This window comes from Schistocerca serialis, chromosome 8, assembly GCF_023864345.2.
Source record: "Schistocerca serialis cubense isolate TAMUIC-IGC-003099 chromosome 8, iqSchSeri2.2, whole genome shotgun sequence".
Classification (NCBI taxonomy): Eukaryota; Metazoa; Arthropoda; class Insecta; order Orthoptera; family Acrididae; genus Schistocerca; species Schistocerca serialis.
In genome coordinates, this window is record NC_064645.1 from 535,224,530 (window position 1) to 535,246,254 (window position 21,725).

Sequence of the window (21,725 nt, forward strand, 5' to 3'; positions counted from 1 at the left end):
TTAGCACTGAGGAGACGATTGGAAGCCGTCCGCTGTGGCCGAGCCGTTTTAGGCGCTTCAGTCCGGAACCGCGCGACAGATACGGTCGCACGTTCGAATCCTGCCTCGGACATGGATGTGTGTGATGTCCTTAGGTTAGTTAGGTTTAAGTAGTTCTAAGTTCTAGGGTGCTGATGACATCAGATATTAAGTCCCATAGTGCTCAGAGCCATTTGAACAATTTTGAACGATTGGAATTTAATTTAGAACATCAGTGCAACGCCTGTTAAACAGGAATTGTTCCCCGGGTTCCCGGGTTCGATTCCCGGCGGGGTCAGGGATTTTCTCTGCCTCGTGATGGCTGGGTGTTGTGTGATGTCCTTAGGTTAGTTAGGTTTAAGTAGTTCTAAGTTCTAGGGGACTGATGACCATAGATGTTAAGTCCCATAGTGCTCAGAGACAGGAATTGTTCTCCACTATTCTCACTCGAACCAGTTATCGTCGAATACAGACAAAGAGCTAGTTACCTCTGTTATGGATGGTGCTACGTTAGATGACAGAGTTAAGCGTTATGACATAGCTTCAGGCTGTAACTAAACTGCTGCGAGTACGTATATCGTACTAGGCAGACAGAGAGATGCAGTATTTATTGAATTCCTAAAAGTATTTGGCTCGATACTATACCAATTCTTATTAATGGAAGCACAATTATTTATAAAACGAAATTTGTGACTGGACTCAGAGTCTCTTGGGAGTGAAGACGAGCTTGCTGCTTTGGTTAGATAGGCATCGATATATGTAGAAACAACTACAGGTTTCTGATTTGAAATCGGTGCAAATATCCGCAACATCCTTTAAATGTCCAGGAGTGTACAGTTAGCGAAGCCTAGAAAAGTCGTATCCTGTGACTACAATATCAATAAGTCACAAATGGCGTAAGTGAATTCTTACAAATAACCGGTAGCAACAGTTTGTATGGACATGAAACGATGTGACCACATAGTCTCAATCGTTGGTAAAGCTAGTGGCAGGCCTCGATTCACTGGTAGGAACCAGAATGTCGTTAGTCAGCAGAAAAGACTGCTTATAAAACATTTATGATACGTATCCTAAAAATGTAAAATGTTAAATGTAACGTGATGCAAAACGTTTGAAATTCTGCGAAAAACAGGGGTAATGTATAAGGAGGGACAGGTAATGTACAATATGTACAAGAACCAAAAGGGGCTGGCTCTGAGCACTATGGGACTTAACATCTATGGTCATCAGTCCCCTAGAACTTAGAACTACTTAAACCTAACTAACCTAAGGACGTCACACAACGCCCAGTCATCACGAGGCAGAGAAAATCCCTGACCCCGCCGGGAATCGGACCCGGGAACCCGGGCGTGGGAAGCGAGAACGCTACCGCACGACCACGAGATGCGGACAGAACCAAAAGGGAACAATAAGACTGGAAGATCAAGAGGAAGCTCAAATTAAAAAGTTTGTAAAACAAGGATGTAATCTTTATCCCCTACTGTTCAATCTGGTCATCGAAGAAGCAATGACGGAAATCACAGAAAGGTTCAAGTGTGGAACTAAAAGTCAGGGTGAAAGGATATCAATGATATGATTCGCTGATGACATTGCTATCCTCGGTGAAAGTGAAGTAGAATTATTACAGGACCTTCTTAATGGGATGAACAGTCTAATTAACACAAAATATGAAAGGCGAAGGTAGTGAGAAGTAGAAGAAGTGAGAACAACGATAAACTTAGGATTGGTGATCATGAAGTGTGTGAATTTAATGAAGTCTGCTACCTAGGAAGCAAAATAAACCGTGGCGGACGGAGAAAGGGGACATAAAAAGCAGACTAGCACTGGCAAAAAGGACGTTCCTGGCCAACAGAAGTCTACTGGTATCAGACATTAGCTTTAACCTGAGGAATAAATTTCTGAAAATGTGCGTTTGTATGGTAGTGAAACATGGACTGCGGGAGAACCGGAGAGAAGAGAATCGAAGAATTTGAGATGTGCTGTCGTAGAAGAACGTTGAATATTAAGTGGACTGTTAAGGTAAGTAACATGGAGGTTCTCTGGAGAATGGGCGAGGGATGGAATATGTGAGAAATACTGACAAGAGGAAGGGGCATGATGGTAGGACATGTGTTAAGACACCTGGGAATATCTTCCGTGGTACTAGAGGGAGCTGTAGAGGGCCAAAACTGTAAGGAAAGGCGTGATTGGAATACATCTGAGATGATGAGCTTTGCGCTGTGTGCGGGTGGGGGGGGGGGGGGGGAGGAGGAATTCGGGGCGAGCCGCATCAAAGCAGTCAGAGGTGTAATTAGAAAACAAAAGATTTGCTCATTTGTGAAGGGGGAGCGACTCCATTTTAGGGGGTGGACTAGTAGGAAATATTGAACGTGTCAAATAATCGCAGCATGCTTAGTTACAGGTATGTTTGATTCATATGACAGCGTCACAGAAATGCTGAGAAATCTCAGTTGGCAGGTGGCTGAAGACAGATTCCAGCTATTTCGTGAAAGCCCATTCAACCACTTCATGAAAGCCCACTTAACAACTTTTCATGAACGTAGGATTTTCAACAGCCCCCTACATATCGCCCAAGTAGGGACTGCGAAAACAACAGGCGGTCAAATACAGCGTGTGCAGATCTATTAATCTCCCAGACCCCAATAGGAAACGCGGATAAACCGTAATATACGATACAATAGGAAGTGCAACTGACCCTCTCCCATTCACTTCGAAAACGTTTGCAGATTGTGTCATAAAGTTTTAATTATCGCATTTATGCGTCCATGAAACTTAGTGTAGTATTAGTTCTTCTCTTATCTTCGCCCTCAACGGATTACATTTTCCCAACGATCACTGATAGTATTATGCCTTCTCTATTTATTCACCCTTGAAAGCATTACATTTTTCCAGTGATGGGTATCTTGGCGGAGACCTCGATTGTGGAAATCTTGTAGTTCGAGAAATGTTACACCTAACAGAGCACCTCGTGTTCATTCAGAAAATGTCTGACGTGGAATGGTTTCTTCATAGGAGGATGGAGGAAGAAATTTCAGCGTGGGGAGGGGGTGGGGAAACAATATTTGGTAGCCCAAAGAAGGAGTACGCGTGCGTGTTCTGCCACAATGAGCTAGGGCGTTGTAGTGGAGCAAAACTATCCCATTTGGACTGCTTCCCCGGGCGCTTTGTCTTCACAGCCTGCCGAAAACTTGTCAAGAGAGTTCAGTAGTATGGTCCTCTGACGGTTTACCCCTTACGAGCATAATACGAGGCCGGCCGGGGTGGCCGAACGGTTCTAGGAGCTACAGTCTGGAACCACGCGACCGCTACGGTCGCAGGTTCGAATGCTGCCTCGGGCATGGATGTGTGTGATGTCCTTAGTTAGGTTTAAGTAGTCCTAAGTTCTAGGGGACTGATGACCTCAGACGTTAAGTCCCATAGTAGTGAGAGCCTTTTGAACCATAATACGAGGAGCATTAAATAAGTAATGCAACACTTTTTTTTCTCAGCCAGCTTCGGTTGAAAAATGTGGAATCTGCTGTGGGATATCGTTGTAAATTCCCGTTTCAGTCCCTGGGGCACTATACGTAGCCTTCAAAATGGCGTCTGTAACGTTGGTACGTTCCAAGCAGAGAGCTATCATTGACTTTCTTTTGGCGGAAAACCAGAGTATCACAGATGTTCACAGGCGCTTGCAGAATGTCTACAGAGACCTGGAAGTGAACAAAAGCACGGTGAGTTGTTGGGTGAGGTCTCTGCCATCATGGCAAAAAGGTCACACAAATTCATCTGATCTCCCACGTGACAGCTGGCTGCACACAGCTGTGACTCCTGCAATGTTGGAACGTGAGGACATTTTCATTCGAAGTTATGAAAGAATCACAATGCAACATCTTGCTGCCCGACTAGACGTCTCTGTTGGGAGTGCTGACACACTCATCCACCAGCTGCGGTTTTTCGCCGCCCAGTAGAACACCACAAAGAGCAACGAGTTTTGCCCAATGAAGGAGACACTCCACAGGAAGCAGTACGTGCATGATGGGGCGGTTATTGATGCAGCAAAATGTTGGCTCTGGCATCGAGCAGTAGAGTGGTACGATGCGGACATACAACTCCCCCGCCCCCTCAGTAAGGTGGCGCTAAGCTCTTGCATTGAATGGAGATTATGTTGGGAAATGGGGTTTTGTAGCCAAATGGAAAATGGAAATGAAGTCCCATGCTTCTTGACAGAGCGTAGGGGAACCATGCGGGAGACCCGCACAGCCGTACTTGGCAAGGTCCTAATGGAGGTGGTTTGGCTTCGCCTTTCTCCAACCGTAATGGGGATGGATGATGATGATGAAGACGACAAACAACATCCAGTCATCTCGAGGCAGGTGAAAAATCCCTGACCCCGGCGGGAATCGAACCCTGGACTTCGTGCTCGAGAAGCGAGAACGCTACCGCGAGACCACGAGCGGTGGATTTTGTAGAAAAAAGAGCGGGGAATAATATGATGTATCAGACTACCGATTAAAACGAATCAGCTTTCAGAAAAAAATGTATTGCATTACTTTCTGAATGCCTATGTTAGCACCACAACATAGCAGTCCCATACAGTCGACATTACTTTGACGGTTGGGCGGATCACCGTCTTTTTTGGCGGTGGCGAATCCACATGTCTTCATTGTTCGCTTTGCTCCACTCTGGGTCTTACGTCCATAATGGCTGAGTCATATGGACTTGCCCGACATAGCCGTTCCATTTCCACTAACTCCCTCGGTTCGGTGGGCTTTTTGAATGTAAGTTGGCCGTCGTGCCAACAAATGTCTAGCGACTTCCGTGATGTCAAAATATAGTGAACTTCGTTTAAAAGTGAGCCTCGACTTACTTTCGCTTTCTACATTGTCGACTGTGTTAGAACAGTCTTGGAGCACTGAAGCCTACGCTTCACATGCGATATTCTGTTTTCGAAGGAGGAATGGTCTGCCACTTGGTTTTAGTTATATGAATTTGTTTGCCCACAACAGATGGATGTTCTCTGCCCACCCACTGTGTCCCTTCATGATACTTTTTTGCACACTTCCACCAAATCATCATGGGTTGTTCTGACATCATTTCTCTTCAAATTCAGAAAACGGATTATCATACAATGCTCCACTTTATTAATCGATTGCTCCATTTCGTTTTACCTCTATAGGGGCATGCTGCAGAGGCTGGCTTGCGAGTAGACCAGTGTTTAACAGTACTGCAAAATGGACCTGCAAACCAATAAAACGTTAAATACACTACTGGCCATTAAAAGTGCTACACCACGAAGATGACGTGCTACAGACGCGAATATTAACAGACAGGAAGAAGATGCTGTGATATGCAAATGAATCATTCACACAAGGTTGGCGCCGGTGCTGACATGAGGAAAGTTTCCAACCGAATCCTCATACACAAACAGCAGTTGACCGGCGTTGCCAGGTGAAACGTTGTTGTGATGCCTCGTGTAAGGAGGAGAAATGCGTACCATCACGTTTCCGACAGTGATAAAGGTCGAATTGTAGCCTATCGCGATTGCGGTTTATCGTATCGCGACATTGCTGCTCGCGTCGGTCGGTCGAGATCCAATGAATGTTAGCAGAATATGTAATCGGTGGGTTCAGGAGGGTGGATCCGAACGGCCTCGTATCACTAGCAGTCGAGATGACAGGCATCTTATCCGCATGGCTGTAACGGATCGTGCAGCCACGTCTCGATCCCTCAGTCAACAGATGGGGACGTTTGCAAGACAATAACCATCTGCACGAACAGTTCGACGATGGTTGTAGCAGCATGGACTATCAGCTCGGAGACCACGGCTGCGATTACCCTTGTCGCTGCATCACAGACAGGAGCGCCTGCGATGGTGTACTCAACGACGAACCTGGATGCACGAATGGCAAAACGTCATTTTTTCGGATGTTCCAGGTTCTGTTTACAGCAACATGATGGTCGCACCCGTGTTTGGCGGACATCGCGGTGAACGCACATTGGAAGCGTGTATTCGTCATCGCCATACTGGCGTATCACCCGGCGTGATGGTATAGAGTGCCATTGGTTACACGTCTCGGTCACCCCTTGTTCGCATGGACGGCTGTTTGAACAGCGGACGTTATATTTCAGATGTGTTACGACCCGTGGCTCACCCTTCATTCGATCCCTGCGAAACCCTACATTTCAGCAGGGTAATGCACGACCGCATGTTGCAGGTCCTGTACGAGTCTTTCTGGATACATAAAATGTTCGACTGCTGCCCTGGCCAGCACATTCTCCAGATCTCTCACCAATTGAAAACGTCTGGGCAACGGTGGCCGAGCAAGTGGCTCGTCACAATAAGCCAGTCACTACTCTTGATGAACTGTGGTATCGTGTTGAAGCTGCATGGACAGCTGTACCTGCACGCCCCATCCAAGCTCTGTTTGACTCAATGCCGAGGCGTATCAAGGCCGTTATTACGGCCCGAGGTGATTGTTCTGGGTTCTGATTTCTGAGGATCTATGCACCCAAATTGCGTGAAAATGTAATCACATGTCAGTTCTAGTATAATATATTTGTCCAATGAATACCCGTTTATCATCTGCATTTCTTCCTGGTGTTGCAATTTTAATGGCCAGTAGTGTACATAACTGTAGTTTACCGCGCTGATGTAACATTATGGCAACCTTCCGCTGATGTGGCGGCGTCAGCTAGCAGCAGCTGGAAGTGCGTGTGTTGTTGTTGTTGTGCGCAGGGCTGTCCGGCGGCCACGGGCCGTGCCCGCCGCGAGCAGAGACCGCCCCCGCCGCCCGTGCGGCCACGCCTCCTAGACGGCTGGCTCTGCCGCCACCCACGGCCCCAGCAGCACGTGTCTCCAGTCGCGCCTCGGGCAGCCGCAGCTGACGCCGCCTCGTAGACTTTCCGGTGAGTACCGCGCCCGCAGTGATGGCATCTTCTCTTACCTGCGCTACACATATGTGGCTGCCCCTCCTAACTCCCTACTCCAGCTCACTGCCGCTGCCGAGTTAAGAAGACGCATGGGTCGGTCGTCGAAAAATTGTGCATAAAATGGAAACAACAACTCTGCAGAACACCCGGAATTACACTATTAATCCCTTGATGAGGAATGTTACGAAATTTTGTAAATCTGAAATAGCCATGGTCGCAAGTACTTCTTTATTGTCCGCAGCTCGTGGTCGTGCGATAGCGTTCTCGCTTCCCGCGCACGGTTTCCCGGGTTCGATTCGCGGCGGGGTCAGGGATTTTCTCTGCCTCGTGATGACTGGGTGTTGTGTGATGTCCTTAGGGTAGTTAGGTTTAAGTAGTTCTAAGTTCTATGGGACTGATGACCATAGATGTTAAGCCCCATAGTGCTCAGAGCCATTTGAGATATTTTTGAACTTCTTTATTCAATTACCGGTTTCTATCATCATGATCATCTTCAGAGTGGTCTAAAAGAAGAAAATGCACATATTTATTAAAAAATGTAGCTAATAGTAGGCTATTAGCAATTACAAGCTGTATCTTAATAAACATTGTCTGGACGGTTAGCAAATATACCTGTGTTTATGAAGTTAAGAGAGTAAGCAAATAAAATATATAGCCATAAATTTCAGGCACCTATAGAATACAAGAGAGAAGTTTTCTCTAGGACAAACGGGCAGGATTGTTAATGTTAGGTTCAAAGAACACACACATCCACCAAAGAGAGCTGCATTTGGACAGCACTTGACTGCGCACAACCATATTGTAACTAACGTACATTACAATATGCACACTGCACCTAAGGTAGCTCTATTCAGTGTTTTGGAAGAAGTAGAGATTTATCTTCCCAATGAACAGAATGAATTTACACCCACCGCCTATTTTTCATTATATGACAGGATGCTGGATGTCTTTTGTGGCGCGCTGTTTCTTCCCCGATTCTGCTCTGCTCACATATCCTTCTCTCGGATTCGGCGAATCTTCCGTGACCACTGCCTCTTTTTTATCATGTTCTGATACGTATGGTGCTTTCAGTTCGCTTATTTGATCTTTGTGTACGTCACAGACACCCACTAGGAACTAGCTTTAGAGCTTCAGAGTTCTTATTATCTGTATTTCTGATTCTGTCCGTTTGCATTATGTCTTGGGCCCGCACAGTCCGCAGTTTCTTCGATTCGTTATTGATATGCCCATATGCCCGCGATGCCTATGATTTTTTAATCCTTTAAGATGCTGCTGTCAAAGAACTTTATTGAACTGTGTATTTCACACGGCGGGGTCAGGGATTTTCTCTGCCTCGTGATGACTGGGTGTTGTGTGCTGTCCTTAGGTTAGTTAGGTTTAAGTAGTTCTAAGTTCTTGGGGACTGATGACCATAGATGTTAAGTCCCATAGTGCTCAGAGCCATTTTTGTATTTCACAGACTCTTATTTGCAGGTATCTTTTATATTTTAAACTAACATTTTCCTATGGGCCCATGTTAAAACTCTAGCTCTTTCTTTAATTGCATTTTAACATGTCCGATTAGTTTTGTGCAGAATGTGTACGATCATATTTCTGACTTTTTATCACACCATTGGAAACTACCTTCGGTCCGCAACGCCCAGCAGCCACACCCCCTCAGCTGTTTGCACTATAGTTGCAAACACAGTGCGTCAGAGACGAACCGACCTTATGCGCCATGAATATTTACCATTTTATCATGCTTTTCCTCTTTGTGACGATGTAATTTACGGTTATGTGTTTTATTTTCTTACTCCGTTAACTTCATGAAGAGAGATATGTTTGCCAACATTCCAGACCATGTACGAGTATATTACTATACTGCTTGTAATAGTCTGTTATTATGCCGATTTTTTCATAAACATGCACATTCGCTCTTGTTAGATCAATCTGAAGATGATCACAACGATCGAAACCGGTATTTGAACACACAAATACTATGGCTATTCGGAAAGTAAGTTTCGATTGATCGCGAAATGGAAACCACTGTGAAAATCAGAAATATTTTATCTGCAACAGTTAGCTACAGCTTCCAGCCACTGCTCTACATAGTCACCACTCCGATTTAGACATTTCTCGTAGTGTTGTACCAACTTTCCAATACCCTCATCATAGAAGGCAGCCGCCTGTACTTCCCGTCAATTCCCTCCGCTCATCTATAGCTGAGCGTAAATGTTGTCTTCGTTGCCAATAGTTAATGTGAGCAGAGATGAAACACAGAGGGAGCCAGTTACGGGCTGTAGTGCGGGTGATCAAACACTTCCCATCGAAAACGCTGCAGGAGCCCATGCCCCTGCAGATTGCAACAGAGAATTTTCAGGAAGTAGGAACCGTGTGACAGTTCTGTAATGTAGGCTGCATAACATCAGGCGAAATCTCTCACCAGGACCTCATACTTGGCGGGAGGCACTATTTTCTACTCGTCTTTATGTGCTCACCATGAGCTCAGAACTGAAAAGAGCGAAGTGACGCAACCGACAGGCATATTAGAGACACTGTCGAACACATTGTGCGAAGCTTTATTAGATTTTCATAGTGGTTTCCATTTCTTGACCGATCAGAACTTACTTTCCGAATATCTCTCGTATTTGCGTTCAGAGAATGTTATGATTTTTTCAAAATTATTAATAAATTATTTACAATAATGCATAATACATCACTTTAGCTCTACGCACCAGAAATGTGATTTACATGATATACACTCCTGGAAACTGAAATAAGAACACCGTGAATTCATTGTCCCAGGAAGGGGAAACTTTATTGACACATTCCTGGGGTCAGATACATCACATGATCACACTGACAGAACCACAGGCACATAGACACAGGCAACAGAGCATGCACAATGTCGGCACTAGTACAGTGTATATCCACCTTTCGCAGCAATGCAGGCTGCTATTCTCCCATGGAGACGATTCAGTGTCCCTTCGACGATCATCAGTGGTGTATGGCCAGTGTAGGAGATCGCTCCCCACACCATGATGCCGGGTGTTGGCCCTGTGTGCCTCGGTCGTATGCAGTCCTGATTGTGGCGCTCACCTGCACGGCGCCAAACACGAATACGACCATCATTGGCACCAAGGCAGAAGCGACTCTAATCGCTGAAGACGACACGTCTCCATTCGTCCCTCCATTCACGCCTGTCGCGACACCACTGGAGGTGGGCTGCACGATGTTGGGGCGTGAGCGGAAGACGGCCTAACGGTGTGCGGGACCGTAGCCCAGCTTCATGGAGACGGTTGCGAATGGTCCTCGCCGATACCCCAGGAGCAACAGTGTCCCTAATTTGCTGGGAAGTGGCGGTGCGGTCCCCTACGGCACTGCGTAGGATCCTACGGTCTTGGCGTGCATCCGTGCGTCGCTGCGGTCCGGTCCCAGGTCGACGGGCACGTGCACCTTCCGTCGACCACTGGCGACAACATCGATGTACTGTGGAGACCTCACGCCCCACGTGTTGAGCAATTCGGCGGTACGTCCACCCGGCCTCCCGCATGCCCACTATACGCCCTCGCTCAAAGTCCGTCAACTGCACATACGGTTCACGTCCACGCTGTCGCGGCATGCTACCAGTGTTAAAGACTGCGATGGAGCTCCGTATGCCACGCAAACTGGCTGACACTGACGGCGGCGGTGCACAAATGCTGCGCAGCTAGCGCCATTCGACGGCCAACACCGCGGTTCCTGGTGTGTCCGCTGTGCCGTGCGTGTGATCATTGCTTGTACAGCCCTCTCGCAGTGTCCGGAGCAAGTATGGTGGGTCTGATACACCGGTGTCAATGTGTTCTTTTTTCCATTTCCAGGAGTGTAGAATCGGAGTGTGCTCTCGGCATTATCAGTATTTCATTAGCATTACGACCGCGAACACAGTTCCCCAGACTACAGCTATGCGAACGTGTAAACGAATGAGCCTGTTGTTAAGAAGGTGAACGTTTCCGTTGTTTTGTGTCCCTAGTGAAGATTCTTTCCCTTTCTGTCTTGCATTGCTCAACTTCCTGTGGTTTGTCGGCTCTACCCGTGGACTCAAGATCCGTGTCGAGCTTACTGTCATCATCAGGTATGACCTGCCTGTGAATTGAGCATTTTTTATTTTTATTTTTTGTTCTGCTTTGTACAGCCGATCAGTTAGCAAGCTTATTCATATGGGCTAGCCCTAAAGCCAGCACCTGAAAAGTGTCCTCTGTTACAGCCTGCAATTTTCTAAAATTCCTTGCCATTTTCACACTGATGCCATGCAAATTTGTTTTCTGAAAACTATGTAACTATGTAATGAACTATGAAATTGACAAACCCCAAAGTAAAAATATAAAAGTTTTTTCGTGAGATGTTGTTTGGTTTGGGTGAAGGGAGACGGAGGGGGGAGGGGCGATGGCGGTAGCTGCACGTGGACAGTGGAGAGCAGCTTGTTTGCTCATCAGTTTGCAGGAAGACTGTACGCTACCTCCTGCTGCCGACTGCAAGCTTTACTTTGCTAGAAAATATTGTAAACTTTTATTCTTTGTCATATGCTATGCTAGATACCTTAAAACGTAAGAAAGCTAATGGCAGCATTCCATATATCACAATCATAACCCGCGAAATTACGGTAATGTTGTTGTCTTCATAGAGCTGGAAACTGGGGACGGCTGCTTTGTATAATTTGTACGGACGATAAAGAGGATTTACTCACTTACTACTTTTCTTCCACTATTATTGTTCTAATTTTACTGCAGTCGATTTTGGATTAAAAATGTGCCTTTGGCTGTTGAATGAATCTGGCGTTTTAGACAAACATGAGAGTCTTACAGGTTGCACTAGATCAGCGGTTCCAACCTTTCTTAGACTATTATCCCTGAGTACAATTTGACCCCCACCTTATCGCCAAGTTTAGCTCCTAACTAAACTGGCGAATGAAAATGATGAAAGATGAATGATATCTGGTTTGTGTGTGTGTGTATGTGTGTGTGTGTGTGTGTGTGTGTGTGTGTGTGTTTGTGAATGAGGAAGAAATTCGTGGGGGATCGCAAGTGCAACCCACAATTCCTTCTCAGATAAGAAAGCTGAATATCCGCAATAAGGGTAGACACTTGTACAATTTATTTCCCCTGCATTACTCATCTCCTTTGCGGTACTTGCTAGACCAGTACACTACAAACCCATGTAAAATCAATCGAATTAAAATCCATGCACCATACCTACTGTTCGTAACTCACTTGAGTTCTGCACTACTGACTTCTGAACTGGCGAAATTGGAAGACTTCAGGCTTTTAATGCTTTGTGCCTGACCACAGCCACTAATAGTCATAGCAAAAATAATTATAACAATACAGTGTACAACAATGTAGTAGCCCTTACGTAATTACTGCTCTGTCGTGCTGTCAATTAATTCATTTATTTGTTTATAAGCGAGTAATGAAGCAATTTCTGAACTACTGCAGGTATCATCTACAACTTGGAGAAGACTTTTGAAATATTTAGCATATGGTATGTATATTGACTCACTTTTATCATCAGCGATGTACGGGAGAAAGCATTACATATGTATGTATTTGGGAGGCTATGTCGGGAAACTGTAAGCTCCACTGCATTAATGCTACTACTTGAGAAAAAGTAATTATAGATAACTTATACACTGAAGAGACAAAGAAACTGGTACACCTGCCTAATGTCTTGTAGGGCCCCGCGAGCACACAGAAGTGCCACAACACGACGTGGCATGGACTCGACTAACGTCTGAAGTAGTGCTGGAGGGAACTACACCATGAATCCTGCAAGGCTGTCCATAAATCCGTGGGGAGACCTCTTCTGAACAGCACATTGCAAGGCATCCCAGTTATGCTCAATAATGTTCATGTGTGGTGAGTTTGGTGGCCAGCGGAAGTGGTTAAACTCAGAAGAGTTTTGCTGGAGCCACTCTGTAGCAATTCTGGGGTGTAGCATTCTCCTGCTGGAATTGCCCAAGTCCGTCGGAATGCACAATGGACAGGAATGGATGCAGGTGATCAGACAGGATGCTTACGTGCGTGTCACCTGTCAGAGTCGTATCTAGACGTATCAGTGGAAACATATCACTCCAACTTCACACCCCTCACACCACTACAGAGCCTCCACCAGCTCGAACAGCAGGGTACAGGGATTCATGAGGTTGTCTCCATACCCATACACGCCCACCCACTCGGTACAATTTGAAATGAGACTCGTCCGACCAAGTAACATGTTTCCAGTCATCAACAGTCCAATGTCGGTGTTGACGGGCCCAGGTGAGACGTAAAGTCTTGTGTCGTGCATTCATCGAGGGTACGTGAGTGGGCCTAAGCTCCGGAAGCCCATATCGATGATGTTTCGTTGAATTCGCATGCTGACGCTTGTTGATGGCCCAGCATTGTGGTGGCCAAGATGTCTAGGTGAGTTCACCAACATTCTCCTCAAGCACTGTACAACACTGTACCTCAGTTATGGCATTGCAACTTGGACAGCTACTCAGCCGAAAGATACCATCGTCGTCGAGAATGACATCAAGCATGAATGGATGTCAGTGGTCCACAGTACTGTTCACGTAGTCCATCGTTGTCGAGGTATGTTTGATCACTACTACAGGTTCAATGGAACTCAGGCGAATGTCCCAAACTACCTGCGACATGTTTCTAGCAGCCGTTCGCCTGAATGACGACGCATCCAGGTACGACCATCGATCTGGTGCCTCATCCAAGAAGGTGACAAATTTCCATTGGTCCACGATCAGATCTGGATTATCCCGAATTCGCTGATAACGTTACTGATGTCGATGGTTCAACTTGGAAACACCAAGGAGTCGTTTGCTGTTGAGTTCCATGTTCAACAGTGCGTTCTGAAACATCTACCCCTGCATCAGCATTGTTATCATATCTTCCACAGAAATACTGCTCTTTACAGAGTGGGTGAGCACAGTTTGTGTGATGAGGCACCGACGCCCAAGACGTGGGCTCTTACTACTCCTTTCACTTTCCACAAGCCACTTTCCAGTGTTATGACAGTAACACGCCAGCTTCGCCATTTCCGAGATGGTCGTTCCCAGGCCTGAGGCCATAACTATCAGCCCTTCGTCAAAGTCGATTATCTTGCCGAAAGTGTGAATGAGGTATTTCAAGTCAGGTTTTGGCAGTATTTGATGGGTCCTCAGATAACAGTAGAACAAGTAATCTGCGCGTTCTCTGGCAGTCGGAATAACTGTGTGCAGAAATAAGCGCATCGCAGTTTATCCACGTTCTTTAGTTTGGGTCCATCTCTGTAGATGTGTCCTGAAGCCGGTGGTGGTGATGCTATCTCATCGAACGTGGGCACAGCAATCGCCTGCAGGCGGGACACGGTGAAGGCAGTCGCGCTGTTTGGAGCAGGGCAGACACCAGACAGCAGAGCAGGCCCCGTTGGGTTCGGCAGGCGGCGCGTTACCCGCGCTGGCCGCAGCGGCGCCGCTAAGTGGTGCGTCTGGTTCTGGTTTGGGCGCTGCTAGCCTAACCCCGAGGTCAACGTGCGCTGCGCGCCGCGGCACTGCGCTGACTCACCGCGCAGACATAGTGCAGGCGCCGCGACAAGCCGGGCCGGCCTGTTCCGTTCGCCGCCGCGCTCACTGCACATTCTATTAAAATATTTTCTTTCTTATTTTACCCTGCCACGAGCGACGAAGTTATTGGGGTTAGCTCGATTCTGCAACAGGAGTTCCTATCTCTGTCGCTCAATTCAAGATCGGAAAGTATTGATACGACAGTTCCACAAGGATCTATTTTGGGACCAACTGATTTTATCTCTGTGACAGAACCATTTCCTTCTCTTTCTGACAAATTAATTTCATCTCTGTATCATAACTATCTCCCAAACACTCCATAGATAGACATGAGTCATTCAGAAAATAAAATCAGAATACGAATAACTATGATGTAAGGTGAGTTATTCTTGTTTTACCATTTTATGGACGGCAAAGTCATTTGAATAGAAACTGTTAGCTCACTAGTAATGTTAAAGGCCGTATTCCCGTTCCCCAGCTGCAACTAGGGACGTATTGATACCACAGTTCCACAAGAATCTATTCTGGGTCCAATTTATATAAGCTCTGAGACATAATCAATTTCTTTTCTATTATTCAAAAAAACTAATTTTATCTCTTCATTGTAACCATCTCCTGAACATTCCTTCATAGATATACATGGGTCATTCAGAAAATATGCTCCAGTGTCCAATAAAGAAAATCAAAATAGCTGTAATATCTACATCTACTTCTACATGGATACACTGCAAATCACACTTAGGTGCCTGGCGGAGGGTTCAGCAAATCAACTTCACAATGACTCACTGGGAAATAAATTGAACTTTACAGACAGCAAAGTCGTTAGAACAGAAACGTTAGCTCACTTGTAATGCTGAAGACCATATTCCCTTCGCTCAGCAGTAACTATGACGGTACTGATACCTCAGTTCCACAAGGATCTATTTTGGGACTAGCTGATTTTATCTCTGTGACATAACCATTCCCTTCTGTATCAATCAGACAAATTAATTGTATATTTATATCATAACTATCACCCAAACATTCCTTCATAGATACATGTAGACCATTCAGAAAATGTGCTGCAAAGTCCAATAAAGAAAATCAAAATAGCAATAACTATGAAGTTAGTTTAGTTATTATTGTTTTTCCGTTTCATGGACAGGAAAGTCGCTGGAATAGAAACGTTAACTCACTTCTAACTCTGCAGCTAGGAACGTATTGATACCACAGTTCCCTAAGGATCTATTCTGGGGTCAGTTGATTTCAGCTTTGTGACATAATCGATTTCTCTTCTTTTGTTCAGACAATTTTATTTCTGCATCGTAACCATGTCAACAGTCCTTTACAGGCATATGTGGGTTGTTCAGAAAATACACTCCAGCCTCTGATAAAGAAAATCAAAATAGCAATAATTAGGAAATAAACTGAGTTACTTTTATTTTACCGTTTCACGGACAACGAAGTTGGTAGAACAGGAACGTTAGCTCACTTTTGATGTTTAAGACCGTATTCCTTTCGCTCAGCATTAGCTAGGAAAGTATTGACACCACAATTGCACAAGGACCTATTTTGGGGTCAGCTAATTTTATTTCTGTGACATAACCAGTTCCTTCGCTGTCAATCGGATACACTAATTTTATCTCTGCACCATAGCCATCTTCTAAACTTTCCTTCCCGTACGTTGCTGATTCGGAAAATATCTTCTGACAGTGGATAAAGAAAAACAAAGCAACAATAACTACGAAATGAGTTACTCCTATTTTACCGTTTCGAGGACAGCAAAGTCGTTAGAATCAAGACAGTACCTCACTTATAATATTCGTATTCCTGTCGCTCAGCTGTATCCAATTAAGAACTGATAACACAGTTCCACAAAATCTGTCTTGGGACCAACTGATTTCTTTTCTATCGTTCATAAATATGTGAGGGTCATCAACAAAACGAGTTACAATGGCGATATTCAGAATAACCATAACAGCCAATACATTATTTTCTTATTTTACCGTTTCGTGGCCAACGAAATCAACTGATAATTTCCCTAAAATATTCTGCTGATAATATTTGACACGAAAGATAATAAATTCCAGCATTTATAAAAGCATACTTATTAAGTTTACACCACAGACAACATGTACAATTAAGTTATAACATATCTTTTGCACGCTGGTAGGAATCAGTTCTCAGCAGGATAATTATTCTATTAAGAGGGCGCATTTCTCCTTCAATCGGTCTACAGACCGTCGTAGATGAGAGGGGCGCCAGTCACACAGCGATTTTCGGAAGGCTCTCCGAACTGCTGTGGAACAGCCCTCTGCATACTCAGCAACCCAGCATGTGGTGCGTGGCAGGAGGTGCTTTTGATACCGCATTCATTTCTCCGCTTCCCTGTTACGTTTACGAATGTCGTGTGGGAAGAAAGAGTGCCGGCCGCGGTGGTCTAGCGGTTCTAGGCGCTCAGTCCGAAACCGCGCGACTGCTACGGTCGCAGGTTCGAATCCTGCCTCGGGCATGGATGTTTGTGATGTCCTTAGGTTAGTTAGGTTTAAGTAGTTCTAAGTTCTAGGGGACTGATGACCTTAGAAGTTAAGTCCCATAGTGCTCAGAGCCATTTGAACCATTTTTGAAGAAAGAGTGTCAGTAATTTATCTGACTATCTCGGCATGGTCATTTCGCGGCACTTGTGTGGGAGAAAGTAATATATTGCTGGCTTTTTATGGAAATTACGCTTTCGGAATTTTAGCAGTAGACATCTCCGTGATGCACAGTGTCTATATTGTAGCGTCTTCCACGGGAGTCAGGTTAGCATCCATAGCTCTTACTAAACGAACCCGTGACGAATCCACCATTCTTGACTGGACCACCTCTATAGCTTTTATTACTGAAACCGGGTAAGGATCCATACTTCATAATCGGTCGAGCGAGTCAGTCACAAGCCATTTCTTTCATTATTCCAGTGGATTCCATCCTGGCATCTGCTTTTCCTACACTTTTTCTTATGCGGTCAATCCACTTTCCATCGCATCGAATACACATATGTATTTTTTGACTGTCACTGTTTCCTGTCATTTATTACACATAGTGTTATCGAACCGTAGTTAACCTCCTCCCCGCGTTTACGTGTAATACAGTACCTTTATTTTTCACGGGGCAGCTCCTAGTCTCTGTGCCAATAGTTGGTCCTCTGCAGATCTTCCTGCATTTTATTACAGCCATAGAGGGTTGGAGCCTCCGCATAGACAACAGCGTTTCCCGCCAACGGTCACTGTCGGTGGCATTGGTGGACAGATAGATGCGTCCCAAATCCAGGTATACTGTGAGACAAAGCAATGCTTTCACAGCATTGAGTATTCAGAACATTTTCCATGACATTAAGGGTCCCTTCGCTGCCATAAATTTATCATCTATGGTTACAAGCGTTGTGTTTATTGTACGCAACAGCACTAAGTGGAGAGCTGTTATTGGATGTAGAGGGGCTACAAACTGAAAATACCGTAAATCGACAGACAAGGCTATCATTCTCGTGCTACAACAGTGATTGGCTGACATCTAAATATTTATTAAATTTCAGGAGTTGAGAGCGGAGTGTCATGTGTTAAAAACGTTCAAAAGCCAAGAGCTCGCATAAATATTTCTTTATTGAAAACAATCAGTTTCGACATCTTCCGGTCTTAAAAGAACTTACTGTTATGAAACGTGTTCATTATATATACACTCCTGGAAATTGAAATAAGAACACCGTGTATTCATTGTCCCAGGAAGGGGAAACTTTATTGACACATTCCTGGGGTCAGATACATCACATGATCACACTGACAGAACCACAGGCACATAGACACAGGCAACAGAGCATGCACAATGTCGGTACTAGTACAGTGTATATCCACCTTTCGCAGCAATGCAGGCTGCTATTCTCCCATGCAGACGATCGTAGAGATGCTGGATGTAGTCCTGTGGAACGGCTTGCTATGCCATTTCCACCTGGCGCCTCAGTTGGACCAGCGTTCGTGCTGGACGTGCAGACCGCGTGAGACGACGCTTCATCCAGTCCCAAACATGCTCAATGGGGGACAGATCCGGAGATCTTGCTGGCCAGGGTAGTTGACTTACACCTTCTAGAGCACGTTGGGTGGCACGGGATACATGCGGACGTGCATTGTCCTGTTGGAACAGCAAGTTCCCTTGCCGGTCTAGGAATGGTAGAACGATGGGTTCGATGACGGTTTGGATGTACCGTGTACTATTCAGTGTCCCCTCGACGATCACCAGTGGCGTACGGCCAGTGTAGGAGATCGCTCCCCACACCATGATGCCGGGTGTTGGCCCTGTGTGCCTCGGTCGTATGCAGTCCTGATTGTGGCGCTCACCTGCACGGCGCCAAACACGCATACGACCATCATTGGCACCAAGGCAGAAGCGACTCTCATCGCTGAAGACGACACGTCTCCATTCGTCCCTCCATTCACGCCTGTCGCGACACCACTGGAGGCGGGCTGCACGATGTTGGGGCGTGAGCGGAAGACGGCCTAACGGTGTGCGGGACCGTAGCCCAGCTTCATGGAGACGGATGCGAATGGTCCTCGCCGATACCCCAGGAGCAACAGTGTCCCTAATTTGCTGGGAAGTGGCGGTGTGGTCCCCTACGGCACTGCGTAGGATCCTACGGTCTTGGCGTGCATCCGTGCGTCGCTGCGGTCCGGTCCCAGGTCGACGGGCAAGTGCACCTTCCGCCGACCACTGGCGACAACATCGATGTACTGTGGAGACCTCACGCCCCACGTGTTGAGCAATTCGGCGGTACGTCCACTCGGTCTCCCGCATGCCCACTATACGCTCTCGCTCAAAGTCCGTCAACTGCACATACGGTTCACGTCCACGCTGTCGCGGCATGCTACCAGTGTTAAAGACTGCGATGGAGCTCCGTATGCCACGGCAAACTGGCTGACACTGACGGCGGCGGTGCACAAATGCTGCGCAGCTAGCGCCATTCGACGGCCAACACCGCGGTTCCTGGTGTGTCCGCTGTGCCGTGCGTGTGATCATTGCTTGTACAGCCCTCTCGCAGTGTCCGGAGCAAGTATGGTGGGTCTGACACACCGGTGTCAATGTGTTCTTTTTTCCATTTACAGGAGTATATATATATATATATATATATATATATATATATATATATATATATATATATATATATATAGGGTGGTCCATTGATCGTGAGCCGGCCGCGGTGGTCACGCGGTTCTAGGCGCGCAGTCCGGAACCGTGCGACTGCTACGGTCGCAGGTTCGAATCCTGAGTTGGGCATGGATGTGTGCGATGCCCTTAGGTTACTTAGGTTTAAGTAGTTCTAAGTTCTAGGGGACTGATGACCACAGCTGTTAAGTCCCATAGTGCTCAGAGCCATTTGAACCATTGATCGTGACTGGGCCAAATATCTCACGAAATAAGCGTCAAACGAAAAAACTACATAGAACGAAACTTGTCTAGCTTGAAGGGGGAAACCAGATGGCGCTATGGTTGGCCCGCTAGATGGCGCTGCCATAGGTCAAACGGATATCAACTGCGTTTTTTTTTGTTTCAAATAGTAACCCCCATTTTTATTGCATATTAGTGTATAACGTAAAGAAATACGAATGCTTTAGTTGGACCACTTTTTTCGCTTTGTGATAGATGGCGCTCTAATAGTCACAAACATCTGGCTCACACTTTCAGGGGAACAGTTGGTAGCAGGTAGGTTTTTTAAATTAAAATACAGAACTTAGGTACGTTTGACCATTTTATTGTTCCAATGTGATACATGTACCTTTGTGAACTTATCATTTCTGAGAACGCATGCTGTTACAGCGTGATTACCTGTAAATACCACATTAATGCAATAAATGCTCAAAATGATATCCGTCAACCTCAATGCATTTGGCAATATGTGTAACGACATTCCTCTCAACAGCGAGCAGTTCGCCTTCCGTAATGTTCGCACATGCATTGACAATGCGCTGACGCATGTTGTCAGGCGTTGTCGGTGGATCACGATATCAAATATCCTTCAACTTTCCCCACAGAAAGAAATCCGGGGACGTCACATCGGTGAACGTGCGGGCCATGTATGGTGCAACGACGACCAATCAACCTGTCATGAAATATGTTATTCAATACCTCTTCAACCGCACGCGATCTATGTTCCGGACATTCATCAAAATGGAAGTACATCGCCATTAAGTCATGCAGTTGGGGTTGGGTTGGGGGTTGGGGTTGTTTTGGGAAAGGAGACCAGACAGCGAGGTCGTCGGTCTCATCGGATTAGAGAAGGACGGGGAAGGAACTCGGCCGTGCCCTTTGAAAGGAACCATCCCGGCATTTGCCTGGAGCGATTTAGGGAAATCACGGAAAACCTAAATCAGGATGGCCGGACGCGGGATTGAACCGTCGTCCTCCCAAGTGCGAGTCCAGTGTTTAACCACTGCGCCACCTCGCTCGGTAAGTCATGCAGTGAAACATCTTGCAGTAACATCCGTAGAACATTACGTAGGAAATCAGCATACACTGCACCATTTAGATTGCCATCGATAATATGGGGGCCAATTATCCTTCCTCCCATAATGCCGCACCATACATTAACCCGCCAAGGTCCCTGATGTTCCACTTGTCGCAGCCATCATGGATTTTCTGTTGCCCAATAGTGCATATTATGCCGGTTTACATTACCGCTGTTGGGTGAATGACGCTACGCCGCTAAATAGAATGCGTGCAAAAAATCTTTCATCGTCCTGTAATTTCTCTTGTGCCCAGTGGCAGAACTGTACACGATGTTCAAAGTTGTCGCCATGCAATTCCTGGTGCATAGAAAAATGGTACAGATGCAATCGATGTTGATGTAGCATTCTCAACACCGACGTTTTTGGAATTCCCGATTCTCGCGCAATTTGTCTGCTACTAATGAGCGGATTAGCCGCGACAGCAGCTAAAACAGTTATTTGGGCATCATCATTTGTTGCAGGTCGTGGTTGATGTTTCACATGTGGCTGAACACTTCCTGTTTCCATAAATAACGTAACTATCCGATGCCCATTGGGCATTTTGATCACAATAGCCACACATCAACACGATATCGACCTTTTCCGCAATTGGTAAACGGTCCATTTTAACACGGTTTATGTATCACGAAGCAAATACCGTCCGCACTGGAAGAATGTTACGTGATACCACGTACTTATACATTTGTGACTATAACAGCGCCATCTATCACAAAGCGAGAAAAATGGTCCAA

The 21,725-nt window shown here is 45.9% G+C and overlaps 1 protein-coding gene across 1 annotated transcript in view; it reads left to right on the forward strand.

Annotated features, from left to right (window-relative positions):
* Positions 1–6,753: 6,753 nt before the first annotated feature.
* Positions 6,754–21,725, forward strand: part of LOC126416639 (uncharacterized) — a 168,648-nt gene continuing 153,676 nt past the window's right edge. The window contains exon 1 of the mRNA XM_050084408.1: positions 6,754–6,906. The gene's annotated coding sequence lies outside the window, so the exon portion shown is untranslated. The remainder of the gene's footprint in view (positions 6,907–21,725) is intronic.